Source organism: Agelaius tricolor, unplaced genomic scaffold (genome assembly GCF_023055355.1).
Source record: "Agelaius tricolor isolate 1412-34295 unplaced genomic scaffold, bAgeTri1.0.p SCAF_37, whole genome shotgun sequence".
NCBI classification, from domain to species: Eukaryota; Metazoa; Chordata; class Aves; order Passeriformes; family Icteridae; genus Agelaius; species Agelaius tricolor.
In genome coordinates, this window is record NW_027269297.1 from 2,558,727 (window position 1) to 2,564,607 (window position 5,881).

Here is a 5,881-nt window from a genome sequence, read left to right on the forward strand (position 1 = left end):
TTTGAGCTTCTTTGGATGCCTGGAATATTTAGAGAATTCAGGATAAAAGAAGAATCTCAGGCCCTCTTATTCCATGAATTGCAGTAACCCAGACTTTTATTTGCAATTTCATTCTTAGACTGTGGGGAGAGAAGGGACCAAGATGTTCCCAAAGCTGGTCCCTGTTCAGTCCTTCCCTTTTCCCTTCATCTCTGGGAATCCAGGAAGGCCTATTCTCACCATTATTGGAGTTTTTCTCCTTGCACAACTGACATTTTTCTATGACTGCAGCTTGGCAAACTCTCCACAGCAAACATTTAGTCATAGATTGAGTTTCTGGCTCCAGAAGCCTGGTGCTTTATCACCCAAGCTCAGTGGATGCTGGTGACTGATGGAGCTCAGTTTGTGTGAGCACACTCCAAATATTCCTCAGAGCAGAAATTTGTTTCTTGCTTTACATCACCAGAAACTGATGGTGCATATCAATGAGGTTTTGTCTCATCCATCCAGGTGACTTCAAATTACACCAGACACTTTCTAAAGGTCAGGAGCTGATATGATTCACTGGTAGAGATACCCACTTTCTGTTTTGATAAACATTGATGCAACCAAAATTTCCTTTTGCTGTTAATGACTCAGGGAAAAAAAAATAAGAAAAGAAAACTAAATCAAAAAGAAAAAAACCCAAAAAACATGGATTTCGTTTTTTATTCTTTTTCTTTTTCTCTTAGCAAAGATAAATTTATTTTTTTAAGACTCAGCTGACCCTGCCTATGACTTTGGAACCTCCTCTGGGATCTCCTCACTCCTCTGGGCCATATAAATCCCTCATGTCTCTGAACAGGGCTTTTTATCTTCTATTTGCCTCTACTTTGATCCACACAACCAGTTTCCAGAGGAGTTAAAGCAAGCCTGACAGAGAGGGATCATAGCTCCTGAATATAGAAGCAGTAAGTGAATGAAAATATGCATCTCCTCCTCTCCCTCAGGGCTTGACTTGAAGGAGAAAGGGCATTCTTTTAAAAATAAAGCAGCTCTCCCTGCACGGGGTGATTTTATTCTAATATTCTGCCAGATGGAGAAAATCCTGACAAAGCAATGCTAAGCTGCTCAGCCCCAGGTATTTTAATACCTTTGGATAAAGAAATCTGGCTTCTACCCCATTGCCTCTGAGAAATAAGAATAAATTATAGCCAGAAAGAAAGCCCATTAATAGTGGACAATTTCCCCATCAGTTACAAAAATTTTAAATAGCTTTAACTGAAGCAATGCCCTGAGGCAGGCACACTCCAAGCCACTTCATTCTTTCATCCCTTTTCCTTCATTTATTTTTTTTTCCTAAGTTTTTGCTGTGGGTCATTTTGACAACAAACCTGTGTGTAAAAAAAAAACCCAGGCTGGTCCTTCCTACAAGGATCTGCAGCAGCATCAGCAGCAGTTCCCCGTGGGGAACAGCCCCGTTGGCAGCAGGAGGGTTCCATGATCTGAGGAGCCACTCCTTGCTCTGGTTCCCCAGCACAGGAGAGGGGAGCAATCCCAAATGCACTGCAGTTGATGCCTTTTGGGGCTACCTAAAAACAGAAGCCAGACAAAATTAAGGAAATAAAAAGTTGTTATATTTATTGAAGGGCCTTCAGGTACATTTAGGGCAGACAAAGCCTCCAGGGCCTACACCCAAAATGGATGAGGGGTCACAGGTTTCACACTTTTATAAGTTTGCTCCATTTCCATATTGGGGGTTCATCTGCCAATTACAGCTTCAGCTAATGAAGTCATTGACCCCAAGTTTGCTCCCCCCAACTCCCTTTTGTTTCCATCTCTGGGCCCTGAGGCAGTGAGGTGTCCTTGATTGCCAGGCCTGGAGAGGAATTGTTGTGTCTGCCCCAAATGGGAAAGCAGCAGCAGCTCCCACTGGGTGTGGAGTTTGGAGTTACACACTAAAGAACTGCAGGGTTAGAAATAGATGGAAAATATAAAAGACCAAATCCTAAGGCATCAAAGTCATGGAGAAATTGTGCAAATTCCTCCCCTCGTTCTCAGATGGGGCAAATGTGGAGTTTTCTGTGCCTGTGTGTTATTGCCAGCTCCACCAGACACAGGGAGCAGCAACAATCCCACAGCTCTGCTCTGTCGAGGGGTTTGGGCCCTCCCCAGTCACTGATAAAGCTGCACTCTTAATCTGATTTCTGCTTGGCCATGGGGCATCTATAGGATTTATCCATAATCTTGGTTGAGAAAGGAAAAAAATTCCTATTATTGGCTTAATTCTGTCTGACGTTAATTGCTGCAGAAATCTGGAACAGGGATTTCAATAGCAGCCATGCTGATGTAACACATTTCCATCCCAGCTCACCCGGGGGCAGCAACCCCAAATCTGATCAGGTTTTGAAGATCAGAGATCACAGAGCTGCATCTGAGCTCTGCTGGAGCCGTGGAGACTTTGAAACCACGAGAGCAATCAGATTTCACAAGGCTCGGTGACACCTCCCATGAAATTGGCCCCAGCCCAAACTCCTGAAAGCTCAGCTGTGAAAATGAAGCCATGGCTTATGTGACACAGATTCATTATCCACGGAGGGACTTTCACATTCACTTCTGGGTTTGTTTCAGTTTTTGTTCAGCACGAGAAGAAAACATCAGTCACTTAGGGAGAAAATCCCTTCCTGTGCCCAGGGCCAAGCAGGGGCTGTTGGCAACCTAAAAATGCACAGCAGTTTTTATTTAAATATCTCACCTGGGTCAATAGGGCCCTGACCTTCTGTGCAGCCATTGCCTGACTCTGCACTGCTCTGAGCCACACAGATCCCTGGGGAGAACAAGCAGCACTCTGCAAAATTCTTGGCTAATTGCTCATGCTCTTAAATTAGTAGTAGTAGTAGTAGTAGTAGTAGTAGTAGTAGTATTAATAATAGTAATAATAATAATGTTACTAGATAGAAAAATTCAAAGCAGCTCCACTGTTTTCAAGCACCTAATCCTGAGGATAATATAAGAAAGGGACTCCTCAACACAAATAACCAACCTAAAAAGCAAAATAAATAGGAAACTTTTATATTCGGGACCTTAGAAAGTGGAAGTGATATAACTTGTGTTTGGTGCAAAGGAAAAGGAAAGGAAAGGTGCAAGCAAGGGAAAACCTCAGAGCAAAGGCAGCTTCTGGAGAGAGAATGACTGAAACAAATGCAAATTCTGATGAGCAACACTTGGGGCAGCAGGAGCTGCACATAGTGACCTCAAAACCTCTAGGCCCAGCTTTTAATGGTTTTAATTGGCTCAGTTTCAATGAATGTGAGGATAAATGGTCTTGGAAAAATGTTTTGGAAAAGCACCTTCTGCAGTCAGACCGGGAACCTCCGCAGCCCCCATGGTTTCAATCCCCAGTTTTTATTTTCACTGCTGATCCCAGGAGCTTGAATGTTTGGGGTGGAGAAGGGTGGAGGCCCAAGGACAGCATGGCACTGTCTGAAATTCAGGCTCCAGGAGGAATTCAGGTGTTCCCAAGGAGAGGGAAGGTTGTGAGACCCCAGAGCTGGATGTTTCCACTCCCTGGGATTGCAGCAGCCCCTGTGCTCTGGTGCAAGTCAGGGGTGCTGCACCCAGCAGTGAAGCCATCAGCTCATTTTCCTGAGCTGCCATATCCTGCACTCCTGACATTCCATTTCCCTTCATGTCAACAGCTTCTAAATTTAGGCTCCCTAATTCCTTCTTAGAGCCAGTTTGAAACAGGAAGCTCCAGGTGAGTCAGAGCACCCAAAATAGGTGCCTAGAAAAGCCAGGCTCAGCTGCTGAGTCTTTCCTCTGTCCAGCCAACTCACACTCAACAGCCTCGTGCAGTTCCAGATAAAGAAAAGATTATTTAATGTGTGGCTTGATAATTTATGGCCACTTTCCAGGGGAAATTTATGGACTGAGGCCTCCAAGCAGGACACATTTGTGAGGTAAGACACAATGACAAGTGAGCAAGTTGGTAGATTTATGGCCACACAAGAATAAGATTTGCCTGTTTAGGTCATTTTTATTCCACTTATTCCTTGGCCTTGTCCAGACCTGAGAGAGGGAAAGCCATATTTTGGAATTAAATTAAGCACCAATTCAAAACTGGAAGTCACTTTTGAAGCTACTTTTCTCATAGAAAACTGTGTAGTAAATATATAACATTTTTTTCATTCTTTCAGTTTTTAAATCCATAATTTCCTAGGGTTTTTTTCATTCTGCTTTTTCCTCTCTTTGCTTCTGTTTTTGTGGCTCCATATTTGTATGAAATTGGATGGAAAAGGAAATCAAACATAAGGTAAAGGGGGAAAAGGAAGGAAAGCAGAGTGTGAAGAATTGGGGGAAAATACTCCAGCTGTTTGAAAAGTTAAATGAGTTCTAGAAAGCTGTGACTCCAAGGATTTGAGGGAATGTGGCTCCAAAGCCAGTCAGGACAGGGCTTGGAGCAAGCCGGGATGGTGGAAGGTGTCCCTGCCTTGGAATGGGGGGAATGAGATGAGCTTCAAGGTCCCTTCCAACCCAAACCAGTCTGGGATCCTTTGATTCCAATATTCACATCAATCACAATTTGACACCAGCAATTTCTACTCTTATGCTGTAGAGGAAAAAGAAGTTTTATGGTGAAAAATGCTAATTTTATGCAATTTTAAAACACTTTGTATGGATGTAACTCCAGGGGCCTCAACCAAGTTCCTCAACATGAACAATGGTGGGAGAGCAGGGCTTTTGCCTCTGGCAGGCAGAATTATGAGCAGCATTGCAGAGCCTTGATATTTAAAGGGTTTTTTCATGTATAAACCCAGCTGTGTTGTGAGGGTTCACTGGGGGCTTTAGCAATGACACCTATGAAATGAAAATCAATTTTCCCACGTAAAATGAAATTGTGTTGTGCTAATTATTTCAGTTTAAATATTGGGGGCACAGGTGTTTTCTTGAATAAACACACCTGGTTCAGAGTATGGTGGTGAGAGTGTCTTTAGCTATCATCTTCAGACAAATCACAGGGCAGCTTTTAGGGTAGAGATGGGCACAGGCTGGCCAAGAAACACAAATATTCCTTATGGGAAAGGAATTCCTGGTGCTGGGGCACAGAGCCCTTTGGACAACTGCTTGGGCTGAGGGCTGTGGAATTCACAGGCAGCCCCAACAAGGGGAGAGAATGATGCATCTGACTCCATCTTGTCAGAAGGCTAATTAATTACTTTATTATACTATTTATTCTATACTATATTACATTACATCTAAATTGGATCTGCCAAGCACTCAACTCTGCTCACACTGCCCAGCATCTTGTGACTGTCACCCAACAGTCCCAACACACACCAAGGGAACCTGGAGCAACCTGGGATATTGGAAGGTGCTCCTTCCATTTTTTTTCTGTCTTTATTTTTTGCACAGAAGTGGATAGAAAAGGAAATCCAACATAAGTTAAAGAGAGAAAAAGGAAAGAAAGCAAAGTGTGGAGAATTTGGAAAAGTACCCCAGCAGTTTGAACAGTGAGATGAGCTCTAAGAAGCTCTGACTCCAAGGATGGAGGGAATGGGGCTCCCCTTTACCTTATGTTTGATTTCCTTTTCCATCTGCTTTCATAAAAAATAGAGACACAAAAATAGAAGCAAATAGAGGAAGAAGCACAATGACAAAAACCCAAGGAAATTAAAAATATAAAGACTGAAGGAATGAAAAAAAAGGTCAAATATTTACTCCACAGTTTTCTATGAGAAAAGTAGGCCAAGGAAACAAAACACTATCACTATGGGTAAACAATCTCCATATTGCATTCTACTTTGGCACAAACACAGGCACAGCAAATGAGATAAGAATTGTTTTTCCTTTCTCTGATGTTCAGAGAACGTGAAACCCAGAAATATTCTTGAGAATTGTGCCTTGCTTTTCTCTGTGAAGAGAA